At 39.2% G+C, this 21163-nt stretch overlaps 1 protein-coding gene across 5 annotated transcripts in view; it reads right to left on the minus strand.

Moving 5' to 3' along the window:
- Positions 1 to 21163, minus strand: part of CTDSPL2 (CTD small phosphatase like 2) — an 86729-nt gene that overhangs the window by 44396 nt on the left and 21170 nt on the right. The window lies entirely within an intron of this gene.

Raw genomic sequence — 21163 nt, forward strand, 5'->3', positions numbered from 1 at the left:
TTCAACAAATATTTATTGAGCACTTAACACATTCCAGAAACCCTGGTAGCATAGTGGTTAAGTGCTATGGCTGCTATCCAAAAGGTTGGCAGTTTGAATCCACGAGGCGCTCCTTGGAAACTCTATGGGGTAGTTCTACTCTGTCCTATAGGGTCGCTATGAGTCAGAATCCATTCGATGGCAGTGGTTAACACATTCCAGGCACTGGACTCCATAAACACTGAAAATACAACAGTAAAGAAGACAGGGAAGATCTCTGCCCTTCTGGAGCTCACAACGTGGTGGGAGATACCCTCAATCAATGACTTCCATGTGCACAAATTCTGATACTGAAGTCACTATAACAAGAGTGGTTGGATCACTCTGTGGGGTTCCAACCTCATAATACATAATGATACTTTACAACTGAATTCACATCCGAAGAAAAGAGGCTACCTACTTAAACCCTCTCATTTTATAGATGAGAAAATTAATGGCTGGCAAAATTGTCCAAACACTTAGTTAAGGACATACCCTGAATCAGAATCTATGAAACAGAACAAAGACTACTAAACTAAGAATCAAGAGATGTGAATGCTAATTCTACTTCAGTCATAGCTAAGTTACAGTTACTTAAATTGTGTTTTTTCACCTCAAGAAAATATTTACCTTATCTCAAGGCTCAAAATAAATAAGGCATTAGAAAAAGCTACTAAGTAAAAAGGATGATACAGATTTTCACAACAGTGAATGGATTCACAGACAAGTCAAACTCCATTTAGGCACTTAAACATCAATAGGTGTGGAAACTCCTGGCAAAGGTCAGGATTTTCCCTGACCAATTAGCAAGTCTCAGGAGCTGTGTTTTTACTAATTCAACGTAAGAGTCACAGGAAAAAAAAAAAGTTACGGTTATATATACAGAACCCCAAAGATTCCACAAGAAAACTATTGGAACTAATAGATTCAGCAGAGTAGCAGGAAACAAGATCAACGTACAAGAATCAGCTGGATTCCTATACATCAACAAAGAGAACTTGGGAAAGAAAATCAAGAGAACAATACCATTTATAATTGCCCCTAAAAAGATAAGATACTTAGGAATAAATCTAACCAGGGAGATAAAAGACCTATACAAAGAAAACTACAAAACTCTATTGCAAGAAAACAAGAGACATACATAAATGGAAAAACATACCATGCTCATATAGATAGGAAGACTCAACACCGTGAAAATGTCAATTCTACCCAAAGCAATCTACAAATACAATGCAATTCCAATCCAAACACCAACAGCATTCTTTAACAAGACGGAAAAACTAATCACAACTTTATATGGAAAGGAAAGAGGTCCCAGATAAGCAAAACATTATTGAAGAAAAAGAACAAAGTAGAAGGCCTCACATTGCCTGATCTAGAAACTACTATACAGCCACAGTAGTCAAAACAGCCTGCTACTGGTACAACTGATACACAAACCAATGGAACAGCATTGAGAACCAGATGTAAATCTATTTATCTGTGGTTAGTCGATCTCTGACAAAGGCCCAAAGTCTATTAAATGTGGAAAAGACAGTCTTTTTAACAAATAGTGCTGGCAAACCTGGACGTCCATTCATGGAAAAATGAAACAGGACCCATACCCCATCATACACAAAAACTAACTCAAAATGAATCAAACACCTCAGTGTAAAACCTAAAATGATAAAGGTCATGGATTCAGATACATGGAATAAACAATATAAAGCATAACTAACAATGCACAAACACCAGAACATAAACTAGATAACTGGGAGCGCCTAAAAATTAAACATTTATGCTTATCAAAAGACTTTACCAGAAGAGTGAAAAGGGAACCTACAGACTGGGAAAAAAATTTTGTCTATGACATATCTAACAAGGGTCTAATCTCTAAAATCTATAGAATACTTCAACAGCAATAACAAAAACATAAACAATCCAATCAAAAAATGGGCAAAAGATATGATCAGACACTCACCAATGAAAACATTCAGGCAGCTAATAGATGTATGAGGAAATGCTTGTGATCATTAGCCATTACAGAAATACAAATCAAAACTACATTGAGATACCACCTCGCCCCAACATTACTGGCACTGAAAAAAAAAAAACAGAAAATAACAAATGTTGGAGAGGTTGTGGGAGAATGGAACTCTAATGCACCGCTGGTGGGAATATAAAATGGTACAAACACTACAGAAAACGATATGGTATTGTTAGGTGTTACTGAGTCCGCTCTGACTCACAGCGACCCTACGTACAACAAAACGGAACACTGCCCCGTCCTGTGCAATCGTCACAGTCATTGTTATGCTTCAGCCCACTGCTGCAGCCACTCTGTCAAAATCTGTTGGTAAGGGTCTTCCTCTTTTTTGCTGACCCCCTACTCTACTCTACGAAGCATGATGTCCTTCTCCAGGGACTGGTCACTCCTGATAACATGAAACGATATGGTGCCTCCTTAAAAAGACAGAAATAGAAATACCATACGATCCAGCAATCCCACTCCTAGGAATATCCCCTAGAGCCATCACATGAATAGTCATGTACACACCCACGCTCACTGCAGTATTATTCACAACAGCAAAAAGATGGAAACAATCTCAGTGCCCATCAACAGATAAATTGGTAAATTATGGTAAACACACACACACGCAAAATACTACACAATGAGAAATAATGATGAATCCGAGAAACACCTCACTACATGGATGAATCTGCACAGCATTATGCTAAGTGAAATAAGTCAATCACAAAAGGGCAAATAGTGTATGAGACCACTATAATAGAAACCCAATAAAAGGTTTACACGTAGAAAAAAACAATCTTCGATGGTTACAAAGGAAGGGAAAGCTGGGGAGGGGAAATCACTAACTAGATAGTAGACAAGTGTTAACTTTGATGAAGGAAAAGACAACACACAATATAGGGGAAGTCAGCACAACTTGACCAAGGCAAAGCTATAGAAGCTTCCCAGACACATCTAAACTCCCTGAGGGACTGAGTTACTGGGGCTGAGGACCATGGTCTCCGGGTATATCTAGGTCAGCTGGCATAACACAGTTCATTAAAAAAAAGTTCTACATCCTACTTTGGTGAGTTTCATCTGGGAGCTTAAAAGCTTGTGAGCGACGATTTAAGATACCTGCCGGATCTAAGGAGAATGAAGAAAACCAAAGATACAAGGAAAATATTAGTCCAAAAGACCAATGAACCACAGCCTCCCCCAGCCTAAGGTCAGAAGAAATAGATGGTGCCTGGCTACCACCACCTATCGATGGCTCTGATAGGGATCAGGATAGAGGGTCCCAGACAGAGCAGGAGACAAATGTAGAACAAAATTCAAATTCACAAAAAAGACCAGACACACTGGTCTGACAGGGCCTGGAGGAACCCATAAGACCATGGTTCCAGGACACTCTGCTAACTCAGAACTGAAGCCACTCACGAAGTCTATCTTCCAGCCAAATATGGACAGACCCATTGAACAAACAGTAACACACATAAGGTATGTGCTTCTTAGTTCAGTCAAGTGTAAGAGACCTAATGGGCAATACCTACCCAAAAGCAAAGACGAGAAGGCAGGAAGGGACGGGAAAACTGTACAAATAGACACAAGGAATTTGGAATGGAAAGGGAAAAGGGGAGAGTGCTAACACATTGTGGGGATTGCAACCAATGTCACAGAACAATTTGTGTATAAATTTTTGAATGGAAAACTAATTTGTGCTGTAAACCTCCATGTAAAACAAAACTAAAAAAAAAAAAGAGAGACCGAAAGAATCCACCAGAAGAATTCCAAAATATCTTTCCAAATAACTACTTTTTTTCTATAACCAAATGGTACTCAGTTCTAAGTTGCCATAGTCCCCCAAAATAAATACTGCCTTTTCCCCTGTGGTACAAAATCACTTTTACATGGCCTTTCTCACCATGGTCTTTTGACGCCTACAAAATTATGGGGTGGGGCTATGCAAATAAGGTAGTTGTGGACCACCAGGGATTAGACAGCTTGCTAATAATGCAAATAAGGGACACGGACACCCTGTGGGGGTGGGATCATGCAAATAAGGTGTATGGAACCCTAATGAGGGGATTGGTCAGTTTTGCCAACTACTAGGCTTAAAAGAGAGCCAATCCCAGAGCAGAGATGGGACCTCACCACCATCAGGAAAGAAGAGCTAGGAGTGGAGCCCATCCTTTGGATACGGCTCCCTGAGCTGAGAACCTCTTAGACCCAGCAGACAGACAGCTGTAACACCAGATGCAGCACAGGACAGTGAGAAGTGTTGGTAGAGAAACGGCAGAAGCAGCAGAACTGGTGCAAGATGTTCCCACTCACAGAGGGACAGAGCTGAGCACTTTCGGGCAGGAGGGTGACTGGTGGAGTGGGGTATTGCTGGCACTTGGCAGGGCTAGGCTCCCTGACTCACAGAGCAAGACAGAGGTGAGTGCCTTCAGGTTGAGCCTTACTGGTGGAGTAGGGTGCCTCCAGGCACTTACTGGTGGAGCTAAAGAGCTTTGCAACACTTGCCTGAGTGGGGTGGGGGTGAGGCCAAGAGGCGAAGGCCCAGAGAGAGGCTTGCCTGTGGCGACAGCTGAGAAGAAGCTGTCCTGATCTAAGAACTGTATTCTGAGTCGGTCCTGATTCTGAATTGTAACCTATTATTTCCCTATTAAACCCTACAATCGTATCGTCTGTGAGTTCTGTGTGGCCACTGCAATGAATTATCAAACGGAAAAGAGAAGAGAGTGCCGGGGTGGGGGTGGGGGGGAGGGGAGAGTTCTACTGAAAGTTTTTTGTGTTTGGGAGGGCACTGACCTGCTCTTGTGTACTTGACCCTGCCCTTCCACCTGGGTGGGGATTTTTTTTTTTTTTTTTCATTTCTTTTTCCTCCTTTTCTTCTTTCAGTTAATTTATACACTCATCTATCCATTTATTTCATCATTTCAACAAATCCCTAATTCATGTTCTAGCTCACAAACTTATCCATTCACTCACTAACTCATTTGCAGGAATTCACCCATTCATTTATTTCTCTATTAGAAGCTCAGGGGGAAAAAAACCACACAAGCCACAAAAGAAAAAATAGACACATTGGAACTCATCAAAATTAAAAACTTTTGTTTGAAAAGAAAACTCACAGAATGAGAGAAAATATTTGCAAATCATGAACAGGTAGTCCCCAACTTATGACGGGGCTCTGATGCAAACCTTTTTATTATTATTTCTTTTATTACCAGTATCTTTATAAGCCCAATCTCTGAACACGTGCGAGTGAACATCTGAGAATTGTAACACTGAATACGTCATAAGTCAGGTACCACCTGTACCTGACACGGGTCTAGTATCGAGAATTCAAAAAGAACTCTTATTACTCAAAAATAAAAAGTCAAACAATCCAAATAAAAATGGACAAAAAATCTGAATTTCCTTAAAAAAGATATAAATGGCCAATAAGCACCTGAAACGATGCTAAACATCATTAGAATTAGGGAAATGCAAATCAAAGCCATAATGAGATACCACTTCTTAACTTTAAAAAAAAAAAAAAAAAAAGGAGCAGCTGGTGGATTCAAACTGCCAACCCTTTGGTTAGTAATAGAGCTCTTAACCACTATACCACCAGGGCACCTCTTACTGACCATGACGGTGATAATCAAAATGATAAACAATAAAAAGTATTGATGAGGATGTAGGGAAATTAGAAGCCTCATACGCTGCTGACGATAATATAAAATGGTATAGCTGCTTCAGAAAACAGTTTGGCAGTTCCTCAAAAAATTAAACATAGAATTAGTATATGACCCAGCAATTCTACTGCTAGGTATATACCCAAGAGACGTGAAAACATGTGCTCGTACAAAACAAAAACTTGTTATAAAATTATATATAATTTTTCACATTAACTTATTAAATATTTATATTATATATTAAAACTTATTGATTTTAATATTGAGTTGTTGTACTCAAAGACACATATCTCAGAATGGCAATGCAGAATGATGAATAGACACACTTTAGTAAAATGACTAAATTTTAAAGATAAAGCGAAAAAAAAATCCTCTTAGCCTTTAGGCCAAAGTTTGGCAAACTTTTTCTTATAGGATCAGTTAGTAAATACTTTGCAGATTACAAGGTGAAAACTATATGAATTTCAATCATCAGTGTTCACAGCCATGCTCATTTCCTCTGTCATCCAGCATGGTTGGGCAAAAGCAGCCATCCAAAACTCGATGCTGTTGATTCCAACTCAGCGACCCTACCGGACAGAGCAGAACTGCCCCATAGGGTTTCCCAGGCTGTAAATCTTAATGAAAGCAGACTGCCACATCTTTCTCCTGTGGAGCGAGTAGATGGTGGGTTTGAACTGCCAACCTTCTCACTAGCAGCTGAGTGTTTAACCACCACATACCAGGGCTCCTTAACGCACCCACAGACAGTTCGTAAATGAATAGGTGTGGATGTATACAATAAAACTGTATTGACAAACATAAGCAGCCAGCCCATGGGCAGTATTTGCCAACCCTAATTCAGGCAAAAAGACTAAGTTGACTTTATAGTGGAAATAAAATTAGACTATTCTCAGTTCAATTCCCAGCCAACGTACCTTATACACAGCCACCGCCCAGTGGAGGACTGTGTGTTGCTATGATGCTGAGTATAGCAGAGCTTCTAAACCTAGGCTGATTGAGGAAGAAAGGCCTGGCAATCTACTTCCAAAAACCAGCCAATGAAAACTCTATGAATCACAACAGTCCAAACTGCAGCCAATCATAGGGACAGCACAGAACCTGGCAGTATTTTGTTCTGTTATGCATCAAGTCACTATGAGTTGGGGGTCAACTTGACGGCAGCAAACAACACACTTTTTAAGAGCAAAGTTTTATGCCAGGAGAAAAATGGACTAAGATATTTAAGACAATAATAACAAAGAACATGGAAACTAAGGATTTTATGTCCAGCAAAATTAACTTTCAAGAACAATGGTCACAGACAAGCTATTATCAACATGTATGGCAAACAGGGAATACTGTGCCTGTGAGTACTTCCTGAAGAATCTAACACAGTGCGTCAGAAAATCACGTAGAGATATCCACAGCAGAAGAACTGATGGTGACCAAGATAAACATTTATGCATCCAAGGACAGAACACCGAAATACATAAAACAAGCTCTAACAGAACTAATAAGAGAAGCTGACAGTTCTACAATAATAGTAGGAAACTTGAACACACCACTTTTGATGATGGGCACAACTAGAAAGAAACCCATCTAAATAACACTATCAACCAATTTGACCTCACAGACGTATACAGAACACACCACCTAACAGCAGCCGCGTATACATTTTTCTCCAATACACATGTATCATCTTCCAGAATAGACCATATTTTAGGCCACAAAGCAAACCTCAAATTTAAAAACATCAAAATACAATGCATCTTCTTTGATCATAATGCTATAAGCTAGAAATCAATAACACAAAGAACAAGGAACAAAATTAAAGACATGGAAACTGAATAACACCTTACTTAAAAACTGGTGGATAGCAGAAGAAATTAAAAATACAATTAAAAACATTCCTAGAAGCAAATGAGAATGAAAACACAACATACCAAAACCTTTGGAACACAGCAAAAGCAGTGCTTGGAGGAAAATTTATAGCAATAAATGCACACATCAAAAAGGAAGAAAGGGCCAAAATTAATAGCTTATCCCCACAAAACAAACAAATAGAAAAGGAGCAGCAAAAGAAGCCCATAGTCACCAGAAGAAAGGAAATAATAAATACTAGACCAGAAATAAACAGAAAAACAATAGAATCAACAAGATTAGTAGAAACTGATTCTTTGAGAGGATCGATAAAATTGATAAAGCACTGGCCAAACTGACAAAGGAAAAAAATGAGAAGATGCAAATAATCAAAATAACAAATGAGATCGGTGACATTATAACAGAACCAACTGAGATAAAAAGGATTATAACAATATTACAAAAGACTGTATGCCAACGAATTTGAAAACCTAGAAAAAATGACACTAGAAACACGCTGCCTACCTAAACTAATACAAAGAGAGGTAGAAAATTTGAAAAGACCCATAACAAAAGAAGAAACTGAAAAGGTCATAAAAAAAAAAAAACCCTCCCAACAACAACAAAAGCCCTGGCCCAGATGGTTTCACAGGAGAGTTCTACCAAGCACTCAGAGGAAAGTTGATGACAATCCTCCTCACACTATTCCAAAAGATAGAAAAAGAAAGAATACTCCCTAATTCACTCTATGAAGCCTACATAACCCTGAGAACAAAGCCAGGCAACAAAACCAAACCAAACCCACTGCCGCCAAGTCGACTTTGACTCCCAGCGACCCTGCAAGACAGAGTAGAACGGCCCCATAGCGTTTCCAAGGAGCGCCTGGTGGATTCGAACTGCCGACCTTTTGGTTAGCAGCCGTAGCACTTAACCACTACACCACCAGGGTTTCCAAGCCAGGCAAAGACACCACTAAAAAAGAAAATTACAGATCAATATCCCTCATGAATATAAACACAAAAATTCTCAACAAAATTCTGGCCAACAGAATTCAACAGCACATAAAAAAATAATACATCATGATCAAGTGGGATTCATACCATGGCAAGGATGGTTCAACATCAGAAAATAAATCAAAGTAATCCACCACATAAATAAAATAAAGGGAAAGAATCACGTGATCATCTCAGTCAATGCAGAAAAAAACATTTGATAAAATCCTACACCCTCTCCTGACAAAAACTCTCAGCAAAATAGGAACAGAAAGGAAATTCTTCAACACAATTAAGGGCATATATGCAACACCAACAGCCAACATTATTCTCAACAGAGAAAGACGGACAGCATTCCCCTCTGAGAATGGAAACGAGACAAGGATGCTCTTCGAGACCACTCTTACTCAATACTGTACTGAAGTCCTAGCTAGAGCAATAAGGCAAAAAAGGAAATAAAGGAATCCAAATTGGAAAGAAAGAAGTAAAACTATCCTTACTGGCAGCTAACTTGATCCTATACATAGGAAATCCCAGAACCTCTATGGGAAAGTTACTGGAACTAACAGAAGGATGCAGCAAAGTGGCAGGGTACGTGACCAACACACAAAAATCAGCTGGGCTCCTCTAGACTAAGAAGGAGTGTTGTGAAAGGAAACCAAGAAAACAATACCATTTACAACAACCCCCAAAAGGACAAAATACTTAGGGATAAACCTAACCAGGAACAAAAAGACTTGTACAAGGAAAACTATAAAACACTAGTGTAAGAAACTAAAAGAGATCTATATAAACAGAAAAACACTCCATGCTCATGGATTGGAAGACTTAACTTTGTGAAAATGTCAATACTACCAAAAGCAATCTATAGATATGATGCAATCCTGATTCAAAATACCAACAACATTCTTTAATAAAATGGAAAAACTCATCTCCAACTTCATATGGAAAGGAAGGAGGCCCCACACAGCTAAAGAAATACTGAAGAAAAATAAAGTAGGACTGTTTACACTTCCTGATCTCAAAACTTACCATTGAACTGGTACTAGTTCAATGACAGACACATAGACCAGCAGAATAGACTTGAGAACCCGGAAGCAAATCCACTCATCTACGGGCAGCTGATCTTCGACAAAGGGTCAAAGCCCATTCGACGAAGAAGAAACAGTCTCTTTAACAAATGGTGCTGGCAAAATAGATATCCATACGCAGAAGAATGAAACAGAATCCATACCTCACACCATGCACAAAAACTAACTTAAGATGGTTCAAAGGCATAACTATAAAGTTGTTGAAAGATAACATAGGGTCAAAAATAGACTAACTTTTGGCATAAATGGCCTATCAAACAAAACTAAAAATGCACGATCAACAGAAGATAAATTAGCTAACTAGGACCTCCTAAAAATTAAATACCTACGCTCATCAAAAGGCTTTATCAAGAGCATAGAAAGAGAATCTACAAACTGGGTAAAAATCGTTGGCAACAGCACATCTGATAAGGGTCTAATTTCTAAAATATATAAAAACTTCAACAACTCAATAACAGAAAGACAAACAATCCAATAAAAAAATGGGCAAAGGGCATGAACAGACTTATCACCAGAGAGGATATTCAGGCGGCCGGCAAATACACAAAAAGATCCTTGTGATCATTAGCCATTAAAAAAAAAAGCCATTAGAGGATGCAAATCCAAACTACAATGAGGTATCATCTCACCCCTACATGAATGGCAATGATTAAAAACACAGAAAACAACAAATGCTGGAGAGGTTGTGGGAGGGCTGGAACTCATACGTTGCTGGTGGGACTGTGAAATGGCGCAACCCCTGCGGAAAACAGTGTGGCACTTCCTCAAAAAGCTAGAAATAGAAATACCTTAGGATCCAACAATCCATTCCTAGGTAAATATCCTAGAGATATAAAAGCAGTGACCCGAATAGACATATGCACACCCGTGTTCATCGCTGCATTATTCACAACAGCAAAAAGATGGGAACAACCTAAGTGCCCCATCAACGGATGAATGGATACACTGTGGTACATACATACAATGGAATACTACGCTATAAAGAAAATGAGGTCCACGAAACACCTTTTTTAAAATGGATGAATCTGGAGGACATTATGCTGAGTGAAATAAGTTAATTACAAAAGGACAAACAATGTATGGTTCCACCATTATAAAAAAAAATCAAGAATAGACATATACACGGCAAGCAAAGTTCTTTGATGGTTACCAGGGATGGGAGGGAGAAGGAGGGAGAATCACTTTCTAGACAGTAGACACTTGTTATTTTTGGTGAAGGGAAAGACAAGACCAAATATGGGTGAAGTCTGCACAACCTGACCAAGGTTAATAAAGACATTAAGAAGTATTCAAGAAAATGGGACAATTTAGGTTAAATGCTGTAACATATTATAAAAACAGCATGGGGGCAGTGTCTGGCCTCCTCTAATTTCACAAGGTGGAAGGAGATCCAAGACTAACAGCGCAAGGCTGATTCCTATGAGACAGGGGTCAGACATGCCTCCTTTCTCCACCATCTTTACCAATTCTGATACCAACTGTCCCTCCCACAGCACTCTCTACTTTTCTACTGGGTTTAATAATTCACTACAATGGCCACACAGAATTCACAGACCATACTCAAGATTATGGGGTTTATTAGGGAAATGACAGGTTACAATTCACACTCAGGACCACTGAAGGATACAGTTCTTCCATCAGGACAGCCTCTTCCCAGCTGTGCTTGTGGGCACATCTCTCCCTGGCCCTAGGCCTCTGCCCAAACGCATTCAGCTTTCTCTCCGTAGGCTGGGAAGCCCACCACACCATCTCCTGCTGCCAGATCTCTGCTGCTGGATCTCTCCTGCCACTGCTTCTTACCATCTTCAAGGTTACAGCTCACTCTCTGTCTCCCGGGTCCCGGAGCTTCTCAGCACAGAGATCCCTGGTCCAAGTCCAAAGAACATGCTGGCTCCTGGCTGGCTGTTCTTCCTTGGTGGTGCTGGGATTCTCCTCTCTGGTCTGGAATTGGCTCTCTTTTAAGGCAAAACGACCAATTCCCCTAGTGGACCGTGATTACCCTATCACACAGTCCCGCCAAATCACCTAGGTGGGAATTACAAGACCATGGCTAGAAAGGCCAAACAAAAGTAATCAATCACACCACACATAGACAATTCTGCAACAACAGTAAAAACAATAAAAAAAAATGTGTGTGGTTACATGGGTAGATATGGATGCATAGTATATGTACAGAACGGCATATGTAAATGCATGGGCATGTACAGGTGTATCTGTAGGCATGTGTACATATACGCATTTGTGTGTTTTTACATATATATCTACATACGTAACAAATCACATAAGAGGCACAGTTACAGAGGCTTCCTAGATACATTCAAACAACTCACAGGGCTGTTTTACTGGGTTAGAAGGCTTGGGACCATTGTCTTGGGGGACAACTTAGTCACTTGGCATAACACAATTCACAAAGATAATGTTCTACATCCTAGAGTGGTGAGTAGTGTCTGGGGTCTTAAAAGCTTACGAACGGCCATCTAAGATACAACTATTGGTCTCTACTCACATAGAGGAAAAGAGAATGAAGGAAATCAAATGCTCAGAGAAGAAACTAGTCCACGAGACTAACAGCCAACAAGAACCATAGCCTCGTCTAACCTTAGACCAGAAGAACTAGATGCTGCCCAGCCACCACTACCAACCATCCTGATCAGGTAGACAAACATCCCAGACAGAATGGGAAAAAAATGTAGAAAGAAACTCAAATTCCTAAAAAAGTCTACATCTACTGGACTCATAGAGACTAGAGGAACCCCTGAGACTATACTGTCCTTTTGAACTTGGAATTGAAGCTATTCCTTCAGGCACCTTTCAGCCAAATAACAGACAAGCTTTAAAACAAAAATATCATCCTTGAGTAATGTGCTCCCTTAACCAAAATAATTAACTTTATGGAAACAAATAGTCGACATTTACCCAAAATCAAAGGTAAGAAGGCAAGGAGGGTAAGGCAAGCTAGATCAATGGAAACAAAAAAACAGGATGGAAATAATGAGAATGCTGACACATGGTAAAAATTACACCCACTGGTACAGAACAATTTGTATAAAAATTGTTAACAGGGAACCTAATTCGCTGGGTGAACTTTCACCTAAAACACAATATTAAAAAAAAAAAACTGATGGTGAGCACTGAACATATATCAAACCAAACCAAACCCAGTGCCGTCGAGTCGATTCTGACTCATAGCGACCCTATAGGACAGAGTAGAACTGGCCCGCAGAGTTTCCAAGGAGCACCTGGTGGATTCGAACTGCCGACCCTTTGGTTAGCAGCCGTAGCACTTAACCACTATGCCACCAGGGTTTCCACTGAACATATAGCACATATATAAAAAATATATAGAACATGTAACTACTTACACAACTAAAAGTTAAAAGGGAGCGTGTATAGCATGCAATGGCCATACTTTGTTTTGTTTTGTTGTACATGGGATCACCATGAGTCAGAGCTGACTTGAGGGCAACTAACAATGTAAATACAGACTTGACTATTTATAAATGAGAGAAGAATGAGAATACATCCATTCCTCACTTACTGACATGGTAAGGTTCCAAAGACCAGGTTGTTACGTGAAAATTGGCATTATGTGAAAATAGAGGGTGACCACATCAGATCACAAAATGGAAGCTGACAACATCATTACATAAATGCCAAACTATACCATTACATAACTGCCAAATTACACCATTACCTAAATGCCAAACCACTGAGAATCATGGTGCAGCCAAGCTAACACATAACCTTAACCATCACGGCCAGTGTTACTCTTGCCTTGTACCTCTGTGTTCATTAACAGACATATGTTATTAAGGAGCAAAAGAGCTGGATGGCAGATTTTGTACTATTGTCATAAATGAGAAATGTTAGATAATGAGGTAGTTGATAAGAGAGGACCAGGTGCACAGTATGTAGTATGTGTGTGTATGTATATATACATACATACATACATATGTACACACACATACATACTGTTTTCAGTAATCATACAGATGGTGGTAGTACTGGTGTTGCTATTCTGAGACTGTTGTGAGCTATATCTAATTAGTAATTAGATTTCTAATTTAATTTTATACTCCTTGAGAACTAGGACACAGCAGTATGGAACAAAAAGGCACAGATATAAGATACCACCATCACCATTACCAGTAGCCATCGACGTTGACTCATGGCAACCCCATATGTCAGAGACCTATGCTGCATAGGGTTTTCAAGGACTGATTTTTCTGAAGTAGGTCACCAGGCCTATCTTGCAAGGTACCTCTAGGTGGGCTTGAACCTCCAACATTTTGGACAGCAGCTGAACACATTAACCATTTGTACTGCCCAGAGACTTGGAATTCTGATTACAAATGAAGAGGTCAAAAAATCCTACTCCCAAAATGATACAGTTGGATAAAATGATAAAAACCACCATTTAGCACTGTGGAAATTAACCAAAGGCATGCAACTATCTGAAAAGGCTGATAAAAACCAGTAGTTTTTTGGGTAAGAACATTGGGAATTTGCATGGTCCTTGCCTGGGGCTTCTCTTCCCACCCCCACCAGCTCTAACAGTTTGGCAGGCTGAAGGGACTGGAAGCTTTGAGGTTACCACTGTAGGAGACTCACATGATCTGCAGTGGCTAGGCAATGCCCACAGTCAGTGGTGTTGTCAGTGGGTGTGATGATCTCTGTGGTGGGTGAGCTGGAAAGGCCAAGATCTCTACTAGCCTGAAGCACATTCCTGGCTGAGGCAGCACACATGCAAGAAGAGGCCAGACTGGGCTCAACTATGCACACAATCTTGGCCAACACTGAGGCTGCATGCATGCACAGGGGAGATGGGAAATGGCCCTGTGGAAAATAAGACTTGGGGCATACGCTGAAAATGCCTGAACTCTGAATGTGCACCAATACCAAAACAGAGATCCAGAGCAGAGAATAGATGGTGTACGGGGACAACATCTGTCCAATCATTGGCTGGCACAGGAGTGACATCTAGTAAGCCAGGCTTAAAAATACTTCAAAAAAAAAAAACCCACAACTAAACAGGTTGCATACCTGGGGGGACAGGTTTAACAGATTTTGCCTTGGAAAGTCACTAAGCAAACAAATAGATAACAACCTTGAGGGGGGAATCTGAAACCAGATTGGCTATGATATATCACGTAAAATGGCCAGTTTTCAATAAAAATCATGAGACATGCAAAGAACCAAGGAAGCATGACCCAAACAGAGGGAAGAATGCACTGAATACCATGTGCCAGGCTCACGACAACCCAATGAGAGGCATAGGTATCTATTTAGTCTACGTAAGACAAAATTCATTCTTGATTCATTAAGAGTTTGAAAAATTCTACATTCCAGCTGGACATATCAAGCTTTCTGATTACAAAATATACATTAGAAAACTTTAAAAGCACAGAGAAAGATGAAAAAAGTCACATAATTCCTCAAACCAGAGATGACTGAAATGTGACTAAATGTGACCCCTTCTGTTTTAATATGTATAAATATTTTAATCAACATTTATAATTACAGTGCAGGCAGAATGGGATTTTGTCCCTTTTTATTCTATGAACATCTTACCAATGGTCTTTTAAAAAACCTGAGAGCATAGCGCAGATCTAATAGCTCCTCCTTTTGTAAGACCTCTGTCCCATGTATCTGATTCCTCCTTCCTCTGCCTGGAGCTGGCTTCAGTGACAGTCAATTTCTCTGGGCCAGAGATAGGTCCTGCTGTGCAATCTGAGCCATTCTCCTGGCCTTGGAAAAGGAACAAATTAACAAGCAGGGGAAAAATAATCTGCCAGCTCCCCTAATCTGGGAACTATGAGCAGAAGCGGCTCCTGTCCAGGCACAAGTGGTCCACAGACTCTGAATGTCTTCCACCTCTGCATGGATCCAGGTGGCCCCATTTCAGCAGCTAGGACCTTGTTGTTATCTTGCAAGGGTGTATGTGCCTAAGGTCTGATTTTAACTGTTTTAGCTGTGTGGTGGAGATGCAGGTTTTTGACGTTTGATACTGCTCTGTCTATTAAACAGGGTCCTCGGCTACCCACATCAGGGGCCTGAGGACTGGTGGCTCCACCCACACCACCTAGCTACGCACCACAAGGGTCCAAGGATAAGTGGTGTCTCCCAGTCCTTACAGTTAAAAGCACTGGGTGCCTATGGTACGGCTGCAGTGCCCACCCACCTGTGCGTTCTAAAGAACAGGGACGTGCCTTCCTCATAGACACTCGGGAGAAGGTTGTCAGCCTCCTGCCTTGCTCAGAGTGTGACTCCCTGCTGCAACCAGAAACCTATGCATACACCAATCACCACTGCTCCTTCGCAATCGCAGGTGGGAGCCTGCACCACACACTTGGTGATCGACAACCTGGATACCTGACCTGAATCTATACAAGAACAGTGAATGGACTCCTAGGCTTATATACCTGATAACAGCTCTAGACATGTGGTGACAGGACATTAGTGCTTCAAAGGCTCCAATAATCAAGTTAGCTTACTTGAATAGTCTATTTGGGTATATCAAAACAAAATAAAGCAAGAAGCTACGACAGTGAGTAAACATGAAGTTAATATGATAACTTATAGATGGCTTGGAGGCAACAGTCATTATCAAATCACATGAAGAAACAGAGCATGATTGCCTCAACAAACTCCCAAAACAAGAATCAAGGAATCTTCCCGATGAAGATGTATTCCTGAACTACCAGGTGTAGAATACAAATGATTAATATGTAGAACCCTCCAAGACATCAGGAATGAGATCATGAAAAATGCAAAACAAACAAAGGAGCAGAAAGATAAAGCAGTTGAGGAAATTAAGAAGGTTATTCAAGAACATAATGAAAAATTTAATAGGCTGCAAGAATCCATAGAGAGAGAGCAATCAGAAATTTAGAAGATTAACAATAAAATTTCAGAATTAGACAACTCTGTAGAAAGTCAGCGGAGCAGAACTGAGAAAATAGAAGTCAGAATCAGAGAGACTAAAGATAAAACACTTGGTAACAATATATTTTAAGAAAAATCAGATTAAAAAAAACTAAAGAAGCCCTAAGAATCATGTGGGACTCTATCAAGAGAAATAACCTATGAGTGATTGGAATACCAGAACAGCAGGAAAAACAGAAAATACAGAGAGAATTGTTGAAATTTGTTGGCAGAAAGCTTCTCTGATATCGTGAAAGATGAGAAGATATCTATTCAAGACACCGATCGAACCCCATACAAGGTAGATCCCAAAAGAAAGTAACCAAGACATATTATAATCAAATTTGCCAAAACCAGAGATAAAGAGAAAATTTTAAGAGTGGCTAGGTGAAAAGTTACCTACAAAGAAAGAGTCAATAAGAATAAGCTCAGACTACTCTGCTGAAACCCTGCAAGCAAGAAGACAATGGGATGACATACATAATGCCATGAAGGAAAAAAATTGCCAGCCAAGAATCATATATTAAGCAAAACTATCTCTCAAATATGAAGGCGAAATTGGGACATTTCCAGATAAAGAGAAGTTTAGGGGATTTGCAAAAACAAAACCAAAGCTACAAAAAATACTACAGGGAGGTCTCGGGTTAGAAAATCAGTAACATCAGATAACAACCCAAAACAAGAATACAGGACAGAAAACAGGTATCAACCCTGATAGGGAAATCACACGCAAAAATAAAGATTAAAAAAAAAAAAAAAAAGCTCAAAGCAGGGAAACAGCATTGTCCATATATAAACCCAACCCCAGTGCCGTCGAATCGATTCCGACTCATAGCAACCCTGATATAAAAGATGACATTAAATCAATAAACAGGGGCTAAATAAAGTAGTCATAGATCTTTCATACGGAGAGGAAGTCCAGGTGATATAAGAGGATAAAAGTTTGGTTTAAACTTAGAAAAACAGGAGCGAACAACAAGGTAACATAAAGGAAACTAACACTCCTCCACATCAAAATAAAATACAAGAAAAACATAAAGACTCAGCAAAAACAAAACCAATAACAACGAATAAGAGGAAAAGACAATATATGAACTACTCAGCACCAAAAATTAAGTGGAAAAAGAAACTGTCAACAATGCACAAAAAAAGACATCAAAATGACAGTACTAAACTCATACCTATCCATAATCACGCTGAATGTAAATAGACTAAATGCACTAATAAAGAGGCAGAGATGTTGCAGAATGTATATAAAAAAATGATACATCTATATGCTGCCTACTACGAGAGACACACCTTAGACTTAAAGACATAAACTAAAACTCAAAGGATGGAAAAAATGTATCGAGTAAACAACAATCAAAAAAGAGCAGGAATGGCAATACTAATTTGACAAAATAGACTTCAAAGTTAATTCCACCACAAAAGATAAGGAAGGACACTATATAATGATTAAAGGGACAATATACCAGAAGGATATTACCGTATTAAATATTTATGCACCCAATGACAGGGCTGCAAGATACATAAAACAAAGTCTAACAGCACTGAAAAGCGAAATAGATAGTTCCACAATAATAGTAGGAGACTTCAACACGCCACTTTCAGTGGAGAGAACATCCAGAAAGAAGCTCGAGCAAAATGCCACAATCAACCAACATGACCTCATAGACAAATACAAAACACTCTATCCAAAAGCAGACAGGTACACTTTCTTTTCCAACACACATGGAACATTCCATAGAATAGGCCATATATTAGGTCATAAAGCAAGCCTTAACAGAATCCAAAACATTGAAATATTATAAAGCATCTTCTCTGACCATAAAGCCATAAAACTAGAAATCAGTAACAGGGAAAAGAAATGAAACACACACTAACTGAGCAACACCTTGCTCTAAAATGACTGGATTATAGGAGAAATTAATGACAGAATAAAAAAATTTACAGACTCAAATGAAAACGAAAACACTTCCGATCAGAACCTTTGGGACACAGCTAAAGCAGTGCTCAGAGGTCAATTTACAGCAATAAATGCACACATCCAAAAAGAAGAAAGGGGCAAAATCAAAGAATTTATCCCTACAACTTGAACAGAGAGCAACAAAAGAAACCCGCAGGTACCAGAAGAAAGCAAATAATAAAAATCACAGCAGAATTAAATGAAATAGAGAACAGAAAAATAATTTAAAGAGTTAACAAGACAAAAAGCTGGTTCTTTGAAAAGATTAACAAAATTGATAAACCACTGGCCAGACTTACAAAAAAAAGAGACAAAACAAACAACCCGAATAAGAAATGAAATGGGCGGTATCACAATAGATCCAGCTGAAACTAAAAGAATCGTAACAGAATACTATGAAAAAACTGTACTCTAACAAATTTGAAAACCTACAGGAAATGGACAAATTTCTAGAAACACACTACCTACCTAAACTAACACAAACAGAGGTAGAACAACTAAATATACCCATAACAAAAGAAGTGACAAAAAAAGCCCGGGCCTGGACAGCTTCACTGCAGAGTTCTACCAAACTTTCAGAGAAGAGTTAACACCGCTACTACTAAAAGTATTTCAGAGCATAGAAAAGGACGGAATACTCCCAAACTCATTCTAGGAAGCCACCATATCCCTGATACCAAAACCAGGTAAAGACACCACAAAAAAAGATAATTACAGACCTATATCCCTCATGAACTTGGATGCAAAAATCCTCAACAAAATTCTAGCCAATAGAATTCAACAAAATATCAAAAAAATTATTCACCATGACCAAGTGAGATTCATACCAGGTATGCAGGGATGGCTCAACATTAGAAAAACAATCAATGTATCACATAAATGAAACAAAAGACAAGAACCACATGATCTTATCACCTGATGCAGAAAAGGCATTTGACAAAGTTTAACACCCATTCATGACAAAAACTCTTAGCAAGATAGGAATAGAAGGGAAATTCCTCAACATAATAAAGGACATTTATACAACCCACCGTACAAAGCCATAAGCCAACATCATCCTAAATGCAGAAAGCCTGAAAGCATTCCCCTTGAGAAGGGAACCAGACAAGTATGTCCTTTATTACCACTCTTATTCAACATCGTGCTGGAGGACCTAGCCAGAGCAATCAGGCTAGATAAAGAAGTAAAAGCATGCAATCTGGCAAAGAAGTAGTATCTCTATTTGCAGATGACGTGATCTTATACACGGAAAAACCTAAAGAATCCTCAAGAAAACTACTGAAACTAATAGAAGAGTTTAGCAGAATATCAGGATACAACATAAACATACATAAATCAGTTGGATTCCTCTACATCAACAAACAGAACTTCGAAGAGGAAATCAACCAAATCAGTACCATTTACAATAGCCCCCCAAAAGATAAAATACTGAAAAATAAATCTAACCAGAGACATAAAAGACCTATACAAAGAAAACTATCCAGATACTACTGCAAGAAACCAAAAGAGACCTACATGAATGGAAAAACATACCTTGCTTGTGGACAGGAAGACTCAACATTGTAAAAATGTCTATTCTACCAAGTGATCTATAGATACAATGCAATCCTGATCGAAATGCCAAGGACATTTTTTAATGAGATGGTGAAACAAATCACCAACTTCATATGGAAATGGAGGAGGCCCCGATAAGTAAAGCATTACTGAAAAAGGAGAACAAAGTGGGAGGCCTCACACTACCTGATTTTAGAACATATTATACCACCACAATAGTCAAAACAGCCTGGTACTGGTACCACAACAGATACATAGACCAATGGAACATAACTGAGAATCCAGATAGAAATCCATCCACATATGAGCAGCTGATATTTGACAAAGGCCCAAAGTCAGTTAAACGCGGAAAAGACAGTTTCTTCAACAAATGGTGCTAGCATAACTGGATATTCATCTGCAAAAAAATAAGACCCATCTCACACCATGCACAAAAACTAACTCAAAATGGGTCAGAGACCTAAATATAAAATCTAAAACAATAAAGATCATGGAAGAAAAAATAGAGACAATGCCAGCAGCCCTAATACATGGCATAAACAGTATACAAAACAGTACTACCAATGTACAAACACCAGAAGAGAAACTAGATAACTGGGAGCTCCTAAAAATCAAACACCTATGCTCATCCAAAGACTTCACCAAAAGAGTGAGAAGATTACCTACAGACTGGGAAAAAGTTTTTAACTATGACATATTCGATCAGTGGCTGATCTCTAAAATCTACATGATACTGCAAAAACTCAACAACAAAAAGACAAATAACCCAATTAAAAAATGGGCAAAGGATATGAACAGGCACTTCATCAAAGAAGACATTCAGGCATCTAACAGATAAGGAAATGCTCACGATCATCAGCCATTAGAGAAATGCAAATCAAAACTACAATGAAATACTACCTCACCCCAGCAAGGCTGGCATTAATCCAAAAAACACAAAATAATAAACGTTGGAGGGGTTGTGGAGAGACTGGACACTTCTACACTGCTGGTGAGAATGTAAAATGGTACAACCACTTCAGAAATAGATTTGGCACTTCCTTAAAAAGCCGGAAATAGAACTACCATACAATCCATTAATTCCACTCCTTGGAATATAT

This window comes from Elephas maximus, chromosome 10 (assembly GCF_024166365.1).
Source record: "Elephas maximus indicus isolate mEleMax1 chromosome 10, mEleMax1 primary haplotype, whole genome shotgun sequence".
NCBI classification, from domain to species: Eukaryota; Metazoa; Chordata; class Mammalia; order Proboscidea; family Elephantidae; genus Elephas; species Elephas maximus.